Genomic DNA, 12,387 nt, shown 5'->3' with positions numbered 1-12,387 from the left:
AGGAATCATTGGACTTTATTTCTTTTAACGTGTGCTCCATTTAATAATTTTTAGGGGGAGATTCTTCCCTATCTGATGCTAGATAGTGAACTGAATATAACCTTGTCGGTTGCTAAATTTTTGCCTAGCATATTTTCCTTTAGAAATTAATTTATTACTCTATTAGTCATTGCTTAAGATCATTTGATCATAGGAGTTCTGAAAAAAGAAAGGAAGGAATTGAAAATTTCATCTATAGAGGAAAAAAACCCTTATTACCTAATGGTCCTTCTGTCATTCTTGCGGGGAAAGCATGAGAGCTGATTTCATGTTTAAGTGAATCTAATGAGTTCCAAGCTGGGGCAACATTTGAATCAGGGATTTTTCTGGTTCTCGGAGTTGGCTTGGCACCTTTTAAACTAGCCCTGTGACTTTCCAACCCCACTAAGATCTACTTCATTCTGAATCCAGAGGAGTTAGCTGTGCTAGTCTGTAGTAGCAAAATAGTAAAGAGTCCAGTAGCACCTTTAAAACTAACCAATGTTATTATAGCATAAGCTTTTAAGAACCGCAGCTCTCTTCGTCAGATGCATTGTCAGTTTTTGAGAACCACAGACGATGCATCTGACGAAGAGAACTGTGGTTCTCGAAAGCTGACGATGCATCTGACGAAGAGAGCTGTGGTTTTTGAAAGCTTATGCTATAATAAAGTTGGTTATTCTTAAAGGTGCTACTGGACTCTTTACTATTTTTCATTCTGAATGACTGCTCTCCGGATATAACTGAGAAGTTGGCTATATTTCTGCAACGCGCTTTTAAGCTGCGCTCTAATAAGACATAAAGAACTATTCTGATGGTACATTTATTTAATTGTAACCCTAATGCAGTCTGTACATCATGCTTCACTTTATGTATTCTTATGCCAATAAAGGAAGGAAGGAAGGATTGATTGATTGATTGATTGAAACCAGCCCTGTTCGTGCCATATAGCAGCTTGAGACAGGGGAATGCAGTGGTTGAATTTTTTGGCCCCTATGCCAAAGTGTTGGCTGTTCAATATCTATGCCTCTGGCTGCTGTGCTGTTAAAATCACAGAAGCACAGCCAGTGAAAACAGTGGCAATTCTAGCTCATATGCTCAGACACTACACTACACAGACTCTAAAACAATATGCTCCAGATAGGATTTTTCCATTGAAAAAATGCTGCTACCCTGGACTATCCAGGTGTGAAGAGAGGGCAGAACCTGGCAGATTTGTGTGGAGGAATCTGGCAGCTCAGGGACAAGATGGAATCTGGAGGGGGAAAGGGACAGAATTTTGAGGGTTGAGTTTGGGCCTGGTAGAAGCTCAAGTTTACTGACACTCCCAACTCTAATATAGTTCTCAATAATACACTGGAGAGGCATAGGGGTGGAGCAAGTGCTTTTTATGTAGAAGGCCCCAGGCTGGTGATCTTTCTTTGCATCAGACTGTGCAAAGCTGCCACTCATCAAAATAGGATTGATGAACCAATGGTCTGACTGAGCATCAGGCAGCTTAATGTATAGGGTTGCTAGACTGCCTCGCCTTTAAAACCAGGGGATGCGGAGCTTATCCAATACAGGCTGTTTGATTGCTCCAGAGGCCTCTGGAGAGGACACTTTCAGTTCAAAATCAGAAGCTATGGATTCTTTTGGGGGCCAAATTGGTCCCCAAACATAGCCTATTTGCTATGTTTGGGGCTGAGTTGGCCCCACTGAGACTCCATAGCTTCCAGTTTCCAACCAGAAGTGATGTTATTGGGGCTTCTGGCAAACGTGCTCCATTTTGCCAGGTGCTCTGGAGTTTCCAGCCTGCCGCCCCCCTCCTTTTCCCCTGCTGGCCCAGTAGGGTTGCCAGCTTCAAATTGGGAAATTCCTGGAGATCTTGGGGGGGGGCGTGAAAACTGGAGAAACGTGGAGAAATTGGGGTTTGGGGAGGGAAAGGACCTTGGCATGGCATAATTCCATAAAGCCCACCCCCCAAAATAGCCATTTTCTCCAGGTGAACTGATCTCTGTGGCCTGGAGACCAGTTGTAATTCCAGGAGTTCTCCAGCCACTACCTGGAGACTGGCAGCCCTATGGCCCAGTAAGCAGGGCGAGTGGGGCGGGCAAAATGTAGGGGAGAAGGTGCATCCCCAGTATTCTATAAGCTAGTAAGCCTATATATGAGTTCTACCATTTCAGACTACAGATGGAAAGTCATATGACCGAAGGCATCTTCATGCAATTTTTAAAAAAATCCTGGCATGCAGAAAACTAGATGTCGGGAAGAACCTTAGCCTTCTTTCTGATGTCCTCATTTTCTATGTGTGGGGATTTTTTGCATTTGTGCATGAAAGAACATTCAGTCATGTGAACAGAGCCCCCACCTGCATTCCAAATCTGGAAAAAGCTTCAGGTTTATACTGGCCTGACCAGGAAAATATTGGCTACTAGTTAGCAACGTTATCAGGGAACTGCCTAAGACCGAGACCCTTGGGAGGGCCCAGTTAAGGTTGCCAGGTACCCCTCACCCCCTGTCGGGAGGGTGGAGTCCCTGTGGCACTTACCTTGTGCCCTGCACACTCCTCTGAGGTGCACATGCACCTGGAGCCAGTGTGATGACGTCACTTTCGGAAGTGACGTCACCACACCAACCCTGCGAGCGCTCCTGCACACAGGGCCAATTCGGCCCATTTGGCGCCAAAGCGCAGGAAGATTCCTGTGGACGGTGCAAAGACATCACTTCTAGAAGTGACATCGCCTGCTGGTGGCAGGCAACCTCTGGGAGCTTGGCCGATTGGCAGACGAGGGGGCAAATCCCTGGGAGTTTGCCTGCCACTCACTGGCGGGCACCTGGGAACCCTAGGCCCAATGCCCCCCCCCCGACCTATGGCTGCCAACTCTGGGTTGGGAAAGTCCAGCATGGGAAGTGCAAGGTCTGGGGTGGAGCGGGACCTCACTGGAGTATAGAGTCCACCACAGAGTCTGCCTTCCCTTGCAACCATTTTCTCCGGGGGAACAGATCTCTGTTATCTGGAGATCAGTTGTAATTCCAAGAGATCTCCAGGCCTCACCAGGAGGGTGGCATCCCTGCCTTAACATGCAGGCCATGGAGGATGGGGATACTTCTAGCAGCTATTGCTTCCCACTCACTGCGCAAGCCAGCCACTATGGTGGCACAGCAGCACCCCCCGCCTGCTTTCCGCCTGCCTTTGAATGAGGAAGGGGCAGCGGCAGCAGCCATGTGCTCAGTCGCGAGGTGGCATCTCATCTGGTGTGACTCAGAAGAGCCATATCAGAGTCCATATCAGAGTCAGAAGAGTCCATATCAGAGCAGGAATATTTTATTTTTTGCTTTCAGATGCCAGTATTTCTATTAAGGACAGAGCTAGTAATCCCGCCCGAGTGTCCCCACCCCCATCCCCAGGCCCTGACAGACAAACTGGAAGAGGCCAGTGGTCAAATATTATCTTAGCAACTGTCTCGCACCCCCCCAGAAAGGCCTAGCAGAGCATCACCCCTTTGCATGCTAGAGATACCCATTTTGCTCCCCTCCGAAAGGGGGAGGGCAGGGGGAACAAGGTGCACATTTAATTGGCAGTACACAGGCGAGCAAGCGGCTTAGATATAATCTGAATTTCCCATAAATGTGAAACAATCTGAGCGTTTGAGCGGCAGTCTCCAGCACGTTGCAGCACCGTTTTCCCTCTCTGCATATAGTAAAAAAAAAAATCTGAAATAATCATGGCAATTAGAGATAATTACAGTTATTTCGAAACAGGAATGCAAGTTGGATTCCTTCCGAATAGGCATCAAAGCAAGAGAAAGAGAAAAATGAGGGAGGAGAGGCAGGAGGGAGAGAATGAATCCTGTGAGACGCGCTGCCCCTTATCATGCAGAGCATTTGCTGCTTTCTTTGATGATCTGCCAGACCTTCCTGTTTAAAGATTCTGTATAAATTACTGGGTGCAACACAATCTCGGAATCTCACTTCTCCCTGTTGCTTAGCATAGCATACGGGTTTGCTCAGGAAGAAGCCCTGTCTCAGCTTGGCTTAAAAAAGGGTGGGGGGGGGGGGATCGGAATGGTTCCTGCCACCTCCAATCACAGCAGTACACGCCCTACATGAATGTGTTATTTACTAAAGCAGGGGAGAGAGGCGAGAGGATTGCCAGGCACCTGCCTTTCACTAGAGTGGGATGAAGTCTTGCAAACACTGAGCATGCACAGAATTAATGCGCGCTTCAATCTAACTCCTGTTCTCAGACACATTCGGTTACGAAAGTTAGAAGATGGGGGTCGTCTTGTTGGGGCAGTCCAAGAGCTGCCTAGTCAGGGCCGGTGCCAGGCTTTCTGGCGCCTGAGGCTGGGGGCAGCTTCAGGGTTGTTGCTGCCCCCATGTGTGTGCATGTGTGCACACGCACACCTGGATGATAGAATGACATCGCTGCATGTGACATTATCACGCAGCATGCTGCTGCGAGCTGGCCCCATTGGCACGACAGGCAGCTGGGAAAGTGGGCAGGTGGCCTCCCAGCCCTTCCGCTCAGTTGCCCTGCGCCATCCCAGCCGTCTGCCACACCTGGCCTGCAGCTGTGTGCTGGTGGTGGCGGGGGCAGCATGGGGCAACTAAGCAGGAGGGTTGGGAGGCTGCCCACTCAGATTGCCCCACGCTGCCACCACCAGCACACACTTGCAACAGCTACAGGCCAGGCGTGGCAGGTGGCCAGGGCGGCACATGCGTGACTTCCCAGCCTTCCTGCTCAGCGATCAGCAGTGCCACCACCAGCTCCACGGCGCGTGCCCCCGCCCCAGTGCCCCCTCCGGCGCCTCAGCGTTCGAGGCGGCTGCCGGATCCGCCTCAATGGACGCACTGGCCTTGTGCCTAGTCCAGGGTATCGTTTCCAGCCATGACCAACCAGATTCAAATAATTTTTATACCAAGTCCAGCCACAAATCCATCTAGGACAGGGATCAGCATAACTTAACATTACTCAGGGCTTTTTTTCAGCGAGAACACGGTGGAACGGAGTTCCAGCACCTCTTGAAAATGGTCACATGGCTGGTGACCCCGCCCCCTGATCTCCAGACAGAGGGGAGGTTAGATTGTCCTCCACGCCATGCAGCGCAGAGGGCAATCTAAACTCCCTTCTGTCTGGAGATCAGGGGGCGGGGCCACCAGCCATGTGGCTATTTTTGCCAAGGGCAATTTAAACTTTAAAAAGCTCCTCCCTTGTTCCAGCTGACCCAAAGTGACATCATTGTGTGGTCCTGAGTTCCACCACCTCTTTTCCCCGAAAAAAGCCCTGACATTACTGATGACTGACATGTTGATTAAGAATCTGTAAAGTTACACATGGATAGGCTTCTTAATTTGACTGTAAGATCATTAGTTGGATTAAGATAACTGGTAGAATAAAATGTATGACAGATAATATTGAAATATTGGTAAAGAGTCAGCATTGTTAGTGTTAAGAAATAGATAAGTAAAAGGTAATGACAAAATAGGGGTAATAAGGACTTTTTCATTTTCTAAAATAAGGAGCAGAAATAGATTTGAATTCCATGCGTGCTGTTTATTTGAAAGTATATACCTTTAATAATCCCAATATTATTCTAACACTCTTAAAGGTTATGATAATTAGTTGCATTAAGAAATCAGTATTGTTATTGTTAAGAAAAGGTAATGATAAGACAGGAGTAATAAGGGGATAATGAGGGTTCTTTTAAAGATAAGGAGTAGAAATACATTTGAATTCTGTTGTTTATTTGAAAATATATACACTAAATTGTTTTAATTATTATTCTAACACTTTTAAAGGTTATGATTTTTGTACTCTGTACTTTGATAATCCTTGTAGCACACAGCTTTATATTTGTTTTTCTTGTCTCTTTCTTTCATCCCTCTTTTTCCTGTATTCCCTTTTTGTTTTAATTTAAAAAAATTTTTTTTAAAGAATCTGTAAAGTTTCCACAGGGAGCCATTTTTTAGGAAATGGTCTTCTGGAGGTCTGACAATGAGACATAAATATACTCAGGAACACCTGGAGTGATTGTTTGAGTGCACTGGCATAAATTTGTGCTTGGTTTGCCCTCAGGATTCCTGGCAACTGTTCCCCTCCCTCATTTTCCTTTCTGTAAAAAATACCTAAGAAACTCTTTCATCCCATAATTTTTTTTACTTGCCATTTCCTTCCCACCTACCTATCCAGCATATAGACCCCAACTGAGTGTCGCATTGTCTCCCCTAGGCAGGTTTGAATATGTCTTTGTTGTTTTTGTTGTTCTTTTTTAATTGTCTCACTTTTATTACTAATGTTCCCAGAGAAACAACAACTTTGCACAATTATTTGTATTTATTATTTGCTTCTGTTATACCTTGCCTTTCTCCCACATGGGAAACCCAACGCAGTTCACATCCTTCTCTTTTCCTCCATTTTATGCTCACAAGAACTCTGTGAGGTAGGTTAGGCTGAGTGTGACTGGCCCAAGGTCACCCAAAGCTTCCATGGCAGAGCAGGGCTTCAAACCAAGGTCGCCCAGATCCTTGTCCAGCACTCGAACCCAGAGTTTCCCAACCTGTGGGTCAGGAGTGGACTCTCCCCAATGGCTGCTCCTGCTTTTTGCATTCTTCTTTCTCTCCTTGCCAGCATCTCAGATTTTTGCCTTCCACTTTCCTTTGCAACAATAATGGGGGGGGGGATCTGTTGGACAGATAGTAACTATATGGTTATAGCTGGAAAGGGGAGGGGAAAGCCAGAGAGTTGGTGGGAACTAGGGTTGCCAGCCTCCAGGTGGTATAAACCAAAGCAAGGGAGGAGCTATTCCCCCCCCCCTTACAACGTATTCACAAAAGGCACAAGTGCCCAGGGGTAAGGAGAGTATATGCACAATTATTATCAATTCAATATATATTCACTCAAGTGTTAAAAGTGCAATATATATATACACACACACACACGCACACGCACACACACACGCACACACACAAAACAATTAAATAGTACTATATCCTCAATACATCAGAGAGACAATCTGTATAGCTGCAATTAATAGGAAAAAATCCAACCAGTCCTGAATGAGTTCCCCTCTCAGGCGGTTTGTACGTCCAACTGGTGAAGACAGACCAGGTAAGTATCAGGTAAGCATTCAAGGTTAAATAAACAGTGTATCCATAATATTATTAATTTTTTTGGTTCACAGATGACAGATGGACTTCCACTGGAAGTCTGTAAAACAGATGGACAGATGACAGATGGACTTCTAGTGGAAGTCTGTGAAACAGAAAAATCCCCAAGTTCTCCAGGAATTCACCAACCTGGAGCTGGCAACCCTAGCGGGAACTGTTCAGATACAAAAGCTGTGTGCTTTGGAATGCCACTTGCTTGAGGACAGCCGCATCTCCTGTGCAATGTTTGTTGGTTTCTTGCAAGTATCTGATGGGCTACGGTTAGAAAATGAAATGCTGGGCTAGATGGGCACCAAGGTCATAGGGTGCCCCAAAACTTTAGGGTGCCCCTAGATGGGTTACCTACCATACCGAGTAAATTTGGACATGAGAGTTACCATACCAAAAAGGTAACCACTACATAATTAACTTGTGGAACTTGATGTCATGAACAAGTTAGGTGGTCCCTAACTTGGGTTGCTTTAAAAGGGGATTGGACAAACTCATCAATGGTTATTAGCCAGGGGGGTTGAATAGAACCTGTGTTCACAGGCAGTGTACCTCTGAATACCAGCTGCTGGGAAGCACCAAGGAGTAGACGATCTGGGCTCTACGTCCTGCTTGTGGCACTTCCAGGACATCTAGTAGACCTCTGTGAGACAGAGGATGCTGAACTTGATGGGCCTTTGGTTTGACCCAGCAGAGTTCTGCTTATAGTAAAAAACTCCAAGAAAGAAACCAACAAATTAAAACAGCAGAGTTACGGTCTTCTATGTCCATTGAAGTAAATAGAAGGTTGCAACTCTGCTTAGCATGGCACTCAAAATAATGCAAAATTATAGTTTGAAATATAAATTTACTGGGGAGAAGTGTTGTCAGAAGGAAGCAGAACATTGTGCAAGAATAAAGACTCGTGGGTTCTACTCACTCAATGAAGAAACTAAATTTCTATCTGAAGGGCATTTTTATAACGTGAACAAGATTCTGGCGTTAATGTCTATGAAAATGTTAGGCGGTTTTCTTTTTCCCCTTACGCTGTTGACCGTATGCCTCATGCTGCTATTGCATTGTTTTTAGTTTTGCAATCCAGTTTTATTGGTTTGCAGTATTAGTAGTATGTATTACCCTGTTTCTATTGCGCTGTTTGTATATGTGATACTTTTATTGCATTGTCTTCTAATTCTGTAACCTGCCTTGAGTCTCAGTGAGAAAGATGGACTATAAATGAATAAAAGTAAAATAAAATAGCATGCCAACTCTCTGTTCCATGCCAAGTCTTCTCTCCAGGGTCTCAGGCACAGAAAGATCTTTCGCATTTTGTTTAGAAACCATTTCGATTTGAAATACCCATTTCCATCTAGTTTCTCCCTTTGGTGACTTTATTCCCAGGGTGGACGCAAAATGAGACGTGCACCACAGGGTATATCCTGACTCTGTTTTAGCCTTTAATATGCCAGAGCCAGCCTTACAGTAGCCTTAGCAGATTCTAAATATTCTGGGTCATGTAGGCCTTCTCTTCCTCTGGCTACTAGAGCCTTCGCCTGGGCATATCAGGGATTTTGAGCCTTGTCACTACAGACATACTCAGGAAAAAGCACACCATTGCATAGTTAATTATTTAAGTATATGCAGGGGTCATTTCATAGAAAAAGAGCTGCAGGAACTCATTAGCATATGCCACACCCCTTGACATCACCTATCCGGGCTGTTTTGGACATCACCAATCCTGGCCATTCAGGGCTGAAATTGGGCCCAAAATGGCAAAAAGGGGCTGAAAATGGCTGAAAAGGGGCCCCAAATGGTCAGAATTGGGCTGCTGCTGAGTGGGAGTTATCCACCACCCGTCAGAGGCCCGATCCTGGCCTTTTTGGGACCAATCCTGGCTGTTTTAGGCCCAATCCAGGCCAAAACGGGCCCAAAATGGCCAAAAATCAGGTGGGCAGGGCCACCTGACACGTGACCTCTTTGGAGAACTACCGGAACTGCGTTTCTGCACGTTCCCCCTCGAAATGAGCCCTGAGGATATGGTGGAGGTGGCAAGAGTAATATTTGCAGCAAAACGAAAGGCAGAAAAATGTCCAGATTTGAAGGAGTGGAAGAATAAATTACATGAATATGCAATGATGGCAAAACTAACATCTAATATATATACATAATAGACCCATCTTAGAATTTCAAGTAAAATGGAAAGTATTGTCGAAGGCTTTCACGGCCGGAGAACGATGGTTGTTGTGGGTTTTCCGGGCTGTATTGCCGTGGTCTTGGCATTGTAGTTCCTGACGTTTCGCCAGCAGCTGTGGCTGGCATCTTCAGAGGTGTAGCACCAAAAGACATCTTACAGGATGACTCAGCCCAAACCCACCTTCCTGAGTAGATATAAATTACCTGCCAACAAGACAGAGACTGTGACACTGAGAGATCTCTATCTTTTGGTGCTACACCTCTGAAGATGCCAGCCACAGCTGCTGGCGAAACGTCAGGAACTACAATGCCAAGACCACGGCAATACAGCCCGGAAAACCCACAACAACCAAAATGGAAAGTATTTTTGCCTATTTAGTTAAAAATCAAGAATAAGTAGAATTGTAAGTTTAAATTAGAATAGAAAAAAATAAGATTGGCAATATACATTTATGTTTATAACAAATCATTACTGGATATGAAGATAGACAGTAAAGACAGAAGTGAAAAATTAAGAATATATAATGCAAGTGCCATACAGATGTGAACTAAATGATTTGAATGACTTTATGTTAAAATGTGTATGTCTGGTTTATGTTTTATACGGATAAATGTAGTATATGTTAGCAGATGTATGATTTAGGTATTTGTGAGTTTATTAACTGAAATAAAAAATTTAAAAACAAAAAAAGAGTACTTTTCATTTGACTCCTTTTTATACACCACCTTATTTAAGGTTAAATATTGGGACTCTTTTAAACTGAATTGCGGCTAATTCTTTTGTAACCCACTTTACATAGCAAGTAGCTCAGAGACCTTGCATATGGTGTGATTGTTGAGGTATTGCAAATTCAGTTTGCATCTGAAGGCCATCATCTAGAATTATTAGGAGCTTTTTCAGCAGCATGTGTGTTTTGCTTAAAAATATACTAGGCCATTGTTGACCTGCACACACAACTGCACATACATATACATGCTTTTATGCAACTCCATCATCCTCAACAAGCCCACATTCTCCTACGCCTTCGAACTCCCACCACCTTTCTTGTCACATTTCCAAGACTGGCCTGGTCTGTTGCTGGGCCAGGTTAGCAGCAGTGGAAACCCAAACAGTAACTTGAACAGTAGGGTGTGGGAATAAAGAAGGAAAGCTAGACCAGTTACTTACATTATTTTTCCTCCCTGACCTCCACCGTGCCTAAGGCCCAAGCTACTGAAGAGGGGCTGGCTAAGGGTACAACTTTCCAGAGGCCCAGGGCATCTTGGTGCACTGAGGAACCAAGCCATGGGATCCCACAGGAGATAGCAGCAGTATAACTGTTCTAATAAAAACATCTTTCATTTTACTGAATATGAGGGAGTCCCCCAAAGGGCCACCTGCTGGCAAAGGAGGTGATGGTGGGTATAATGCTGCAGACCCTTACTCAACCCTCCAGGCATGAAACTTGGCCCAAGTACCACTTTCCTAACTGGAAATAGCCCTCTGGAGCTTGTGCTTTTAGCCTCAGCCCACAAGAGCATTTTTAATCTGGAAAATAGCATGCGGAAGAATTGCCCCACTATGATTGAGAAGATTGCCCCTCCCCCATTGTTAAGGGCCAAATGATAATAATCCTGCTCTCAGGGCACCATCAACTTATAGGGAACCCATCAAAACAATTTCAAGGCAAGAGATGGTCTCCGTTGCCCTTCTCCGAGTAGTAACCCAGGTCTTCCTTAGGGATCTCCCATCCAAGTATTAACTCTGGCTGGTCTTGCTTAGGTTCCCATTTCTGATAAACTTGAGCTAGTCTGAGCTATTTGCGCGGCTAGGAGTCAAATTAGACACTGTGAATTCCAGTTGGGGAATTCTGGCATCATATACCTCTTGGCCTTCAAACTGTTAATATTAAAGAATGTCAGTAATTCATCTTATTGCATGAGCAAAAACAATCTTTTTATTTCACCCCTCCTGATCGTACTTTTTAAAAATATCTGGACCAGTAAAATCTAGATTCTGCAACTTGTATGAATTGCACAACTTTGCAGAGATTTACAACGCATACAAATGCCCTTTGAAAAACGGTCCTAGTCCTGCACCTTTAACTGCAGCCTGCCCTGCTGAAATTAAGCAGATAGTACATTAACACGTTGTTTTCACAATACAAAAAGCAACCTTCCTTGCTCTGTTCTCCTTGCCATGGCTAACAGGAATATACAATTGATGCCGTGGGCTGGTGCTGCCAAAAACTGTTGAAAGGGTTACACGAAAAGCACATCTTCTCCCAGAAGACAGCTAACCTGTCTTTGCAGGCTCAGCACCATCCATTCACGCACCTGAAGCTGGTGTATACTACTTAAAACTTCCAGATGAATTGTAAAGCTAAACGCAATGAAGAAGGAAGCTCAGGCCAATTAAAATCTTGAAATTTCTGTAACATTCTTTCTGAAGACATTCTGGACTGATGGTAAAAATCTCAGTATTTGCCAAGAAATGCCAAGTTTGCTCACTTACACTCAGGGCTCATTTTGAGGGGGAACGTGCAGGAACGCAGTTGGTCACATGTCAGGCGGCCCTGCCTACCTCTCGGTCATTTTGGGCCTGTTTCGGCCTGGATTGGGGCCGAAATGGCCCAGATCAGACCTGTGAGAGATCACTCTCTCACAGCGGCCTGATCCGGACCATTTTGGGCCCCTTTTCGGCCCCTTTCAGCCCTTTTGGGCCCAATTTCGGCCCTGAATGGCCAGGATTGGGTCCAAAACAGCCAGGATAGGTGATGTTGGGGTGTGTGGCATATGCAAATCAGTTAACGACACACTTCCAGTGATGGCAAAGGGCATGGCATATGCTAATGAGTTCCTCCAGCTCTTTTTCTATGAAATGACCCCTGCTTACATTGATCCTCCAGAGTTGTAGTTTAAAACTTAAGCTGTAGACCTACTAGCGTAGGGAACAACAGAGACTTTAGCAATAGCTAAAGGATTTTATAAGCTCCCAAGAGGCTTGCTGAATCTAACTCCTCCCCCCTGGCCCAATAACCAATGCTTGGCTGTTCTCAAAAATTCTTTCCGGAA

This window comes from Eublepharis macularius, chromosome 17 (genome assembly GCF_028583425.1).
Source record: "Eublepharis macularius isolate TG4126 chromosome 17, MPM_Emac_v1.0, whole genome shotgun sequence".
Taxonomy (NCBI): domain Eukaryota; kingdom Metazoa; phylum Chordata; class Lepidosauria; order Squamata; family Eublepharidae; genus Eublepharis; species Eublepharis macularius.
The sequence above is the reverse complement of the archived record's forward strand: the minus strand, read 5'-3'. Positions refer to the sequence as shown.